Below are 12,701 nucleotides of genomic sequence, written 5' to 3'. Positions count from 1 at the left end.
TATAACCTTGCATGTGCTGTCAGTGCAAGCAGCGCACGCACCTACTCAGCCTCAGCTATGATCTGTGTATCAGTGGTTTCGACTAAGTCGTATACACCCTGTATTGACGCACCACCAATTCAGTGCGGTCCCTAACAGTTTATCACAATGTTTTGATATAGTTCACCACGTCTTTTAGGACTTGATCACCATCATACTCTGCTTATTGAGCACCGCTACGGCCGTGCATCATAACACATGATTTCATTGAAATTAAACAAATTCAACTAATCTATATGTGAAAGCGCAGAAGCCGCCGCCATTTCACATTCTCTGTTTCACCGGAGTTAACTCCGCCCTGGTGTGACGCGGCATCGTGTAGTTGCCGCGCCCCTCCCTGACTTTTTACATGGTTTCGACTAGGTCCTGTAGACCTGAGTTGTGTTTACTAAGAGCGCCAATATCATTGCCGATCTCATTACGGCTCCAAATGGGAAACTTGACATACTTAGTCGAGCCAGGCTCCATCGCTGTGACACGGCGGGATTTTATACGTTCCCATAGCAATGTAGAGTGACCGAATTGAAGGGGAACACTCTCGGTTACTCACGTAACTTCGGTTCCCCGAAATGAGGGAACGAGACATTGGTCTTATTGCCGTGTCACAGAGCTCAGGATCTTAGAATGCAAGTTGCTTCAGTCAAAGATTCTGAATGGATGACGTACAAGCACTGCCTTCCTCCAAGAGCGGGATTCCCGCTCATATTTCGCGCGCTTGAACGCCATTGGCCAGTTTCACTGGTGTGATTCAGTAAGGCTTCAGTAGTATTCGAGAAAAAGGTATTTCCCATAGCAATGTTTCATTCCCTCATTTCAGGGAACCGAGGTTACGTGAGTAACCGAGAGCGACATTCACTTCTATTCTAAATGCCTCACCATAACCTCGATTTTTCCTTCTCTGATTTCCTAATAATATTAAGGAATATTTAATAATATCATTAACAGTAATGTAAATCTCGGCTGTCACACCTGTAAAACTGTTATTATTATTGTTAACCAAAATGAAAACCAAAAACATTTTCACTAAAAAATAATCATTAAGTTATACATTTAAAATATAAAATATAATATAAATAATCATTAAGTTATAAAATAAAATAAGTTGCCAAGGCAATATTTCTTATTTTAATTTAAAGTTGGTCTACTAAAATAACAAAAACGTAATAAAACAAAAAAACTGAAACTTTATTACTATACAGATATATTTAGGCTAAATAATATTCAAATATTAACAATATTAACAATAATTAATATTCATAATATTTTAACAATATAAAATAATTCAAAATATTAACAAAAATATAAATAATACTACTGTAAAAAAAGTTTTTTTGTTATTGTTGCCTGTATTTTATTGTTGCACAACAAAATGCAAATTATTTTTATTCTTTCATTTCTGTCTGCATAGAAAACGCATTTTAAAATCTAAACATTATGTATTATTGGTCTTGCTGTTGAAAATCACTGACACATGCTCATATATGGACAGTTTATTGTTCATTGAGTGTGTTTACCTGCAAACAGAGTATAATGAGAGTAATGGTAACTCATCTTCTAATGGCTGATTTCTCTGAACAACTGCAGATCATTACAATGAAAGACCAGTGTAAGTAGGCTATGCAGTTTTCTTGCACACAGCTTAGCAATGCATGAAGTTATGTGTCTACCATAATTCATAGGCACCTGTGTGCAATGCATGCATCAAGATCAATGTGCACAAGAGTAATTTAAATATCATATATCACCAAATCAACACTGAACAGCAGTTGATGTAGTGGCTAATGCTTTATTGACTCAGTATAGCTTTCCAAAAGCATATATTGTAGAGCATATATTGCGCAAATAGGCAGGGTGCAAGTGCCTCAGACAGATGATTGCACTAGGGCTTCAAGACTAATCTAATTAAAACTCTTCACCACAGTCACCACACATCTAGACGTCATTTTAGAGTCAGTAACGGAGGCTTGAGGCAATGATGCAGATTTGAAAGAGAGAGAGAGAGCAATTGATCTGAGTCTGAACAGTGTCTCATCAGGAGCAGCGCCATTACCTCAATAGCAAAACGTAATTTCGCGGGGAAGTGTAAAATTTGTTGTTTGTTATATTTATTGGCTTGGTCAGTGTCGTTGTGCGTTTTGGTTCTTTTGCTGTTGTAGGCTATAAGGACCTTTGAAATAACTGAAATCATTTGGCGAAGTGATATGGACATGTCAAGAGCTTCCTGGAACTACTTTAGTTGTGTGCGTTCATCAATGAATGAATGAATGAATGAATGATGCATTTATATAGCGCTTTATTGTGTATTGCTGTACACCCAAAGCTCTTTACAATCACGTGGGGGGGGGGGGGGGGGGGGGGGTCTCTCCTCAACCACCACCAGTGTGCAGCATCCACTTGGATGATGCGACGGCAGCCACACTACAACGGCACCAGTGCGCTCACCACACACCAGCTACAGGTGGAGAGGAGAGAGAGTCATTGAACCAATCAAGTGTATGGGGATTATTAGGAGGCCATGATAGACAAGGGCCAGTAGAGGGAATTTGGCCAGGACACCGGGGTTACACCCCTACTCTTTATGAGAAGTGCCATGGGATTTTTAATGACCACAGAGAGTCAGGACCTCGGTTTAACGTCTCATCCGAAAGATGGTGCTTTTTGACAGTATAGTGTCCCCGTCACTATACCGGGGCGTTAGGACCCACACAGACCGCAGGGTGAGCACCCCCTGCTGGCCTCACTAACACCTCTTCCAACAGCAACCTAGTTTTCACCGGAGGTCTCCCATCCAGGTACTGACCAGGCTCAACCCTGCTTAGCTTCAGTGGGCAACTGGTCTTGGGCTGCAGGGTGATATGGCTGTGGAAATTGATCAATCAGATTCAAGCATTCAACAGCCTCTTGGTATAAAAGTAATTAATTCAGTTACATTTTTAATTGATTGACAGTTCTAGCTAAATGAAACCAGACAGGGAATGTATGCAGAAATGTAGCTGTGGATGTGTAGATTCACAAACACGATGGCACCAAGATATACACAGTTGCTGATAAACGTCCCAAACCAGATGAAATGGATTGTTTTATTGAGATATTACTTTCATCTAACACCAAACTTTGACCATTTGATATGTCCGTCTAAGCCCTAGCTCTCCCATTCTCCACAGAATATTGTGACCACAATGAACTGCAATGAATAAGCATCATCAATCTTGGTAAACCAAGGCTGACATATAGTATTTCCAATATGGAGTACAGAAATAGAGCCAGAAACAAAACTCAAACCAAGATACCCTGAAAGCTTGTGAACTAGCTCAACAAAACATTAATTTAACATTATTTTAGAGATGATTCTGAAAATAATACAAAATTAGCTGATCAAAGCAGGCTTTGAAGTTTTTTTTCTTTCTGTGTCCAAACAATACACATTTTATAGTGTTAGTGGTTTTGCCATAACTTACACATGACATTCTTAATGGTTTTGTATTAAAAGCACATTAAAGGAATAGTTTGCCTAAAAATGAACAAAACACAGACTTTCTTCTTTCTTTCTTTTTTTTAAGTGGAACAAAAAAAATTTGAATCGCTGCACTATCCCATTAACACCCTGAGATCCACACATTTTTTCAGTACAGTTTTAGAAATCCTCCTTTAATACGCATCAGTCAGCAGTTTGAAATCTTTGAAGCAATAAAAGGAGATGTTGCCATGATCCACCACTGCAAATGTGACTGGGACGTCGCCGCTTTGGAAGGACAGCTGCTTCTTGGCATGCAAATCAGGCACTGGACCATTAAAACTGTCAATGTGCAAAGACAGAAATAAGTTGGATTGATCAGATCAGGACTTTTACAGACATTACAGATTTCTAGTCACTTGATACAGATCCCGAGCATGTATGATTTTATCAGGAGCCAGATATATGCAAGCTCATAAATTTCTATTCACATGCCATAGAGAATAAAAAGTGCATTGCTTAATCAGACAGCTGATTATGACTTGATTACTACTGCAAAAACATAAACTGATCTTCCAGTATGATCCAGCCACTGTATAACTAAGGCAAAATGACAAAACCAACACAGCAGATAAAAGACAATCAATCATTGTGAGCAATCATAATGCAGGTAATAAGTCAGCAGATGTACTGAGTCAGTGTGTTTAACTGCAGACACACATGCGGGTGTAAGGCTTTCCAGGGAGCCTCTTATTAAACTCTGCCACCGTGTCCGGTTGGTAAACATCAAAACTAATCTTCCACTGGTCTGACGGAGACAAGCTGAGAAAACAAACTGCAGTTCAATCATCTCAAACCCTTATTTGACTTCAATTTTGAGACAAAGGGCAAAGCTACCAGGTTACTCTGACAGCATTTCAGTGCATCACTTATCATGACTTTGCACAAAAGCACATTTAGGAAAGGATAGTACAGGATAGTAAAGGTGGGCTATACTCACCTGGAAACCCCCTCAGACCAGCTCGAAGACTTGATAATGCTGATCTGGCCCAGCAGTTCACCTGCACCAGAACAGGACAAAAAAAAAGAGGAATGTCACATGGAAGACAAATATGGCATTTTCCATAAACAGTTCAAAAGGTGCCGAATTAACTTAATAAGCACAAAAAATCCTTCGTCCTTCGGAGGTACGTTAGATTATTTGATTACCTCTTTACAGTTTATCTTTAGCTTTAAGTTTAACACAGACCTATTGTAATTATCAAAAATTATTATTAACACAAATCCTTTTATTTGCATATTGTAAAATATAATGTTTACACATATTATAAAATAATCAAGCCTTTAAATGCAATTAACAATAAAAGATTTGTTGTATCATGAACTTACAATGAACCATTAATCTTAATTTCTATACAAATACACTATCGCATAAATTACTATTACTCAACATATTGTAAACAAATATTAATTAATTATATTATTATTATTATATTTATTTCTTATTTGTATTACAATTGCTGTTACTGTTAGCTAAAACTATAGTTTAAATTAAATAAATGTAAACTATTAGAAATGCTTCCTTTATAACTAACTAAAATAATTACATTTGACTTGACCAAAATAAAAATAACTTACATCTATACAAATATAAAAAATAATGACAAAAACAACTTTTTATTATTATAGAAAATAAACACTGTTTATTGCTAATTTATTGTATTATTTTATGGATTTATTATTATTTTTTATTTATTTAGAAACAACAATAAACAAATGCCATAAACAAAATATTGTTTGAAAAACACAGTATGATATTCACTAGCATACTATTCACTAATATTAATGTTAACAAATGGAACCTTATTGTAAAGTGTCAGAAAAAATATTCTGATACAGTTGTATGTGGGGATCTAGGCAGGCATACAACACAGCTGCATCACATTCACTCAATCAATCATGTGATCTGTTGTAAGGTCACCTGACTAATCAGGAAGTGATAAATGTTTGCTGGCTGCAAGGCAGACTCTTTCGTGTTGAGGTTAGATACTGTTGTGTGAGTTTTTCATGCAGGTAAAATTGGTCATTGAAGAGCATGTTTAATCACGGCCATTGAATTTTAATACTTATTTATTTCATTTGATTAGGGTAATTCTAGAAGCGCGTGTCTACTCTTCACGGAGGAATAGTAAACATATACTACAGCACTAAACAAACACTATAGCAAACATATACTACAGCATTTGATTTAACATTATGAGGAGAATTATTTTTTTATTTTTGTTTACAATAAAATATATAACACATGAACTCATGAATAAGTGAATTTTCATTTTATGCCAACTTTTTTTGTAATATGAACTTCTATTTTGTTTTACCTTTGTCATAAACCCATACATTAATTGTCGTAATATATAAAAATACATTTATAAAAATATTAATTAGCCTATGTTTAAAACTATTATCATATAAACAGAGACTGAAATAATAAAAAAACATTTCAATTCTGATTGTGTGAAAATCATTAGTATCAATTATTGACACAAATCATGGCTGTCTCGTTTCCACTAGAACACGCTTGCGATGTAAAGTAAAAAACAAGTTTACTGTAGAGCTGAACATTTCTATTGTGTCGTTTGCAATCAAGCTGTAATTGTCGAATTATGCAACTAGTGTAAAATTATTATGTCTGTGTTTAAGTTAATATACAATTATAGCTACTAAATTAATCTTAGTAAGCCTAAAGCATGTGAAAATTCATAGCAAAATGTTCACAGTGTCATTTTCACCACAGAAAGATATTAAAGAATGATCTGAGCTGTGGTGAGAAGGACAATTGTTCAGTGTGTTTCAAAAAATGAGAAACTTCTACTGTATGCATATGTTTCTACTATTGGACATGTGATGGTGTGTAATAAAGGAGCACTCATAAATATCACCTGTACTGTGTATCATGCTGATCCTCACACATTCAGATGATCATTAAAAACTGCAGCAGATAAATATCTTTTATTGTTTCATTTTCTGTCATACCCATGTGGTCTAACTCGTGTGTGTTTGCTGGCTAGGGCATGTTTCCTGTTTCCAGCATGACACCAGAGTTATGTTATGAATGAATGAGCAGCTCCTCATAAACATTGTGTTTGTGAGCATCTGTGGATGTGTCCGTGTCTGCCATATTTACTTCTGTCTGTGTCTCTCTGTCGTTTCAAGCTCCATAAAGGCTGTAGTCCAGACACGATTCAAGCGATTGAGAGCCTTTACCGGTAGATGGCAGCACAGCATACATACATTAACACTTCCGGTTACATTTTCCTGATATCAATGTTTGTGTTTTTGTGTTTTACATTAAATACCTTAAATGCAGTCTGTGTTTAACAGAAGCTCAATATATTGCCACATTTTATTATACAACATAAAATACATCAGTAATACCTGCTTGTGATTTTTAAAGCTTTTACTTGTCTTGAAAAGAAAAAAAGACTGTTGGGGACATTAAATGTCATGACAAACAGGGAACAGTTTATAATTTTAAAAAAGATATATTTTTATATTTTAAATTTTTTGTTTGTTTTTTAATAAAGACTAAAAGAGTTGATGGAAGCATAATGATGGTGGCATTGAAGTCACGTGACCATGGTGTAGTTTGTTTATGGCCTGAACTTAGCTTTTTACTTCTGCCAAACTGCTTTTACATGTCAGAAAAAAAAGCGTTGATCATAATGATCATAATGAACACAACTGGCGACTTTTGTTGGTCGCAGAGCTTATTTTCTCCAATAAACTCAAACTCAGGGGGTTTTGTCAAGGGAATCAGCGTGATGCCTTCCAGGTTGGCATACAGAAGTACATCATCCTTGTAAAAACTCACAAAAGAAGATATTTTGAGAAATGTACCAGTTTTTTATATTTTATTTATCTATTGGAAGTCATTGTTTGATTTCCCAGTGTTCTTCTTTTGTGTTTGACTTAGAGTGAGTAAATGATAGAATTTAATTTTTTTGACCGTATTTTAGTCTTTATTATGTTAAATACAACCTTAGCTAACCTTTAGAGAGCAAGCTTTTGACTCACTTAAGTAGGACTTAAAAACATCTTCATATGTGACTTCTGAATTTCCTAAAAATATGAACAATATTAAAGTGTTTGTGGTATACTAATATATACCTTTACATGATTTACATGAATATTATTTATCTCCACAATACAGCTGTCAGGCAGGCCACAACTTGTGCACGACTTTCAAAAAGTCATATGAGAGATTTGTGAGAGGAACAGGAAGCTTTTTGGTTCACAAATGTGGTCATGATTAACTTCTGTGGAAAAGAGCCGTTAGTTGAACTATTTAATCCTTCAACTGACTGATTTTTGTTGGTCTTTTTATAGTGAGGCCGTTCTGCTGAAGTGTTGTCAGGGGTATCAGGTGAAAGGTGTGAATGGTGACGTGTGTTTGGATCACGCATCCAGCTCTCTTTTGTTTGATCCCAGCGATGAGACAGACACCTCACAGACCAAAACACTGGCACTACAGCCGCACTTGCAGCTCCTCCCTCAGGCCCGTGCACCTCCACCCCCTTCCTGAAAGTCAACAATAAAGCACGTTTCCAGTAAGCCGGATAGCTTCCCAAGACCTAGCCATTACCATAGAAACAAACGCCTTAAGCTGACAGTGGTGTCTCTCTTGACCAAATGAGGCCACCCATGCAGAGAAATGCATGGCACAGCATGACATGTTCTGTACGTATATATAAACTCCACGAGCTTCTGATGCATCACATCCTGTTTCTAGATACTGTTATGGGTCATTCCTGCTATTAAACTCACAATGTAACTTAATTTTTCCTCGTCTTGTCTTGGGAAAAAGAAGTGCACAGCTAGGCATACTTTTAAATAGTGCAGTTTGTAATTTTTGGACGTTTTGCTTTGAAGTACATTTTCAGTTATTATGTTTTAATAGTCTTTTGTCATAGAAGTGCACTTATTTTGATGAGTCGACTAACATATTAAAGCACATATTTAGAAACAGTCATGAAAGTGTCTTTAAGTACACTTAAGTCATATATCACATGCAATAGTATTGTATTTTAATAAACTTTTAAGATTTGAAGTACACTACAAGTGCACAAACTTCAAACTAGGTTTCAAATGGTTTAAAACTTCTTGGTCAAGCAATTCTGCAATGATTACATTATATGCAAATGTAATATATAGCATATATGCAATAAAGCATATATGAAACCTATTAAATATAATGGGGGTAACACATTACAAGTAATGTGAGTTAAATAATCAGATTACTTTTTTAAGTAACACATTACTTTTAAATTTACAAGACAATATCTACTTTTTCAAATACGTAACTCCAGTTACACCTCTCCTGTGAAAATATAACTTTTGGGCTTTTTGTTACGAAAAAACAACAATGCAAAAGTAACGCAATGCTTCACTTTCCATAAAATGTAATGCAATTAGTTACATTTTTATGGAGTACTGCAATATTATAATGCATTACTTTTAAAAGTAACATCCCACAACACTGATATTATCATATAGTCCATAAATATGTATGTTTATGCATGTGTAATACATTTTTGGACATACGTGTACATCCATCCTAAAACTTGGTAATGCATGTTGACATTATATAAACAAATATAAAAGATGTACAGCATTTAAGAAAAATTACACACACACACACACACACACATATTTATATATAAACATATATACACACATTTTTTGCTTTAATGAAGTTGCATATGTAATCAAATATACAGTATTGACATTTGGACATGACATGAGGATTTTATGTGTTAAAAACTTATATCTTTATAGAGATGTACCTATGTTAAAATTATATATCGCCCTATAGGTAACAAATATTGCAATATGTATATATAGGTCATGATATAGATCAATATATGTCATATATTACATATCTATATGAATACATTTTGATCAGTTGAACTGAAAAATCCCCATTAGTATACAGTAGCACACTAGAGGCTCTGGAAACTTCTTTTTGAGGGGTGTTAGAGTTGGACTACAGGCTATAAGTGGTATTGCACCGGTGTAAAACATGAGTGGTGGTATCAATGAAAGTGCAGCAGTGTAAACAAAGCAGATTAACAGATTAGTGCTGGAGGAAGCAAAACTTCCGAATGAGTCTGTGACGCTATAAAGGTAAATGATTTGTCCTCAGCGTGGCTTTGTTTGCTAAGAGTTTCAATGGTGTCAGCTTCTGCAGACCTGTTTGCACAGGAGCCCTTAAAGCGATTGACAGATCTTTGATTTTCAGAATTGAGTGGTTTCCTTTGAAGCTTTTAAACTTTATTGTTCAAAACGATGGATAAAACTCAATGAAATAAGCAAGACGCCTATATTATAAATTAGAAACTTATATAGATCAAATGGATGTCAGCAGTACTCGAACCACCAACTGTTATTTCATCCAGAAAGTTGGCAAAACAGTGTTCATCCTTTCTCAAGGTTTTGGAAGGTTTTGAAAGAAAAAAACAAAGACGTGTTTGATTCAGATAGGATTAAAATCCCAAAGTAAGCCTGAGAAATACAAATTTTCCAAAGCAAACTAAACTTTCCCAAATAGGCCTGGAGTTGGTAATCAAGTTGACCTTTTAATATGACCTCTCTGGCTATCTGTTTTAACATAGTGTTTTGCGAACCAATGGTCTGGACAAAAGTGGGGGGAAAAACCAACAGCTTTGCCGATTTTAGATGAGACAGACCCAATTCAGTGCATTAAACAGCGGATTAGAGAGTCGCATACTATGAAAGACTTTCACACATCCCAGGACCCGGCAGTTAAGCGTTCCTGAATGGGACGAAGAGAATCACACACAAAGCTTCCACGTAACTGCAGGACCGACACAGGGACTGTTTGACGTAATTGACCACAAATCTGTAAAACTGTACAATGAACAATATAAAACAGTTACAATGCCCATTCAAGACGTTCATGCAGCTGTAAATGATTGGATATCATATTGCCATGACACTTATTAAGATCATTCTTGTGCAGTGCTATTAACCTGACACAAACCAGCTGCGCCATCACCACCAAATGTATGAATATACCCCAAAATGTATGAATTACCGAAGGTTTCCAAACATCCTAGAAGAGGATGTCATCAAGGAAGGGAGCGTTACAAGAGAATAACCCAACTAAAAAAAATATAACTGAAGATACATAATGTTATTAGCTGAACTTTAGAGTGTGTTTCGACCCACTTGACTAAGTACATCTTTATATGTAATTTCACAATTACTTCTATTGTAAATTAAATATGGTTAAAAGTCTGGGGGAAGTCGTGGCCTAATGGTTAGAGAGTCGGACTCGTAATCCAAAGGTTGCGGGTTCGAGTCTCCGGCCGGCAGGGATTGTAGGTGGGGGGAGTGAATGTCCAGCGCTCTCAATACCACGACTGAGGTGCCCTTGAGCAAGGCACCGAACCCCAACTGCTCCCCGGGCGCTGCAGCATGGCTGCCCACTGCTCCGGTGTGTGTGTGTGTGTGTGTGTGTGTGTGTGTGTGTGTGTGTGTGTGTGTGTGTGTGTGTGTGTGTGTGTGTGTGTGTGTGTGTGTGCATTTGTTCACTACTCACTGCTGTGTGTGTGCACTTGGATGGGTTAAACGCAGAGCACCAATTTCGAGTATGGGTCACCATACTTGACAATACGTCACGACTTTTTTGACTTTAAAGTGAACTCTTAAACTTAAATTTACTTTATTGTCGTTTTTATTGAAACTTGTATGTTATATAATTGGCAAATATCACTTTAGTGCATTTAATATATTTTAACTTCTAAATGAAATATTGAATAACATGCTACAGTTAAATTAATAATCAGGTACTTATGTACACTTTTAAAAAGTGCACTTTAACGCTAACTTTAAAGCTTTACTTTACAGAACATTTAAAATTATTTTAATTGAATAATTATTATTTTTGATGTGTTGACTATAACATACTGAAGCACATGTGAAGTACTTCATTTTAACTGTAGTGTGTTGTTTGATATTGCATTTGAAATTAATATATTTTCCATGTACTATACCGCAAATGCATCATTACAAATATATATATATATATATATATATATATGTGTATATGCATATGTGCATATGTAGTACCTTATGGTAGTACCTATAACAAAGTCCACTAAAGGAGGTAAAGCTTTTTTACATTTGGCTCCCAAACTCTGGAATAGCCTTCCTGATAACGTTCGGGGTTCAGACACACTCTCTCTGTTTAAATCTAGATTAAAGACATATCTCTTTAGCCAAGCATTCACATAATGCATCTTATAATCTTGTACTGCAGTTATATCTGATCAAATGTACATTATTATTATTATTCTTTAGCTTGGGTTGAACAAATCATTTTTGCTTAGATGGAACAGCAGCTAGGCTAATTATGTCTCTATTTGTTTCTCTGTTTCTGCCACAGGATTAACATCCCATGGTAACTAGGAATGACAGAAGCTTCAGTCTGGATCCAACCCTTAAATGATCTGAGATGACCGAACACCTGAGAAAAGATGATGCCAACCCCTCAGAGGATGCCAAAGCATCAGAATTACCTAATTTTGCCATACGTTAAATATATTAAGTTTCTGCAAATTTCCTGTAAAGCTGCTTTGCAACAATTTGTGTCATAAAAAGCACTATACAAATAAACTTGAATTGAATTGAATTGAATATGAGTATATGTATATATGTGTATGTGTATATGTATACATGTGATGTGTATATGCATATATGTGTATACATATATGTGCGTGTATATATATATATATATATATATATATATACACTCACCTAAAGGATTATTAGGAACACCTGTTCAATTTCTCATGAATGCAATTATCTAATCAACCAATCACATGGCAGTTGCTTCAATGCATTTAGGGGTGTGGTCCTGGTCAAGACAATCTCCTGAACTCCAAACTGAATGTCAGAATGGGAAAGAAAGGTGATTTAAGCTATTTTGAGCGTGGCATGGTTGTTGGTGCCAGACGGGCCGGCCTGAGTATTTCACAATCTGCTCAGTTTCTGGGATTTTCACGCACAACCATTTCCAGGGTTTACAAAGAATGGTGTGAAAAGGGGAAAACATCCAGTATGCGGCAGTCCTGTGGGCGAAAATGCCTTGTTGATGCTAGAGGTCAGAGGAGAATGGGCCGACTGA

This window comes from Barbus barbus, assembly GCF_936440315.1.
Source record: "Barbus barbus genome assembly, chromosome: 3".
In the NCBI taxonomy this organism is placed as follows: domain Eukaryota; kingdom Metazoa; phylum Chordata; class Actinopteri; order Cypriniformes; family Cyprinidae; genus Barbus; species Barbus barbus.
Note: the sequence above shows the minus strand (reverse complement) of the source record.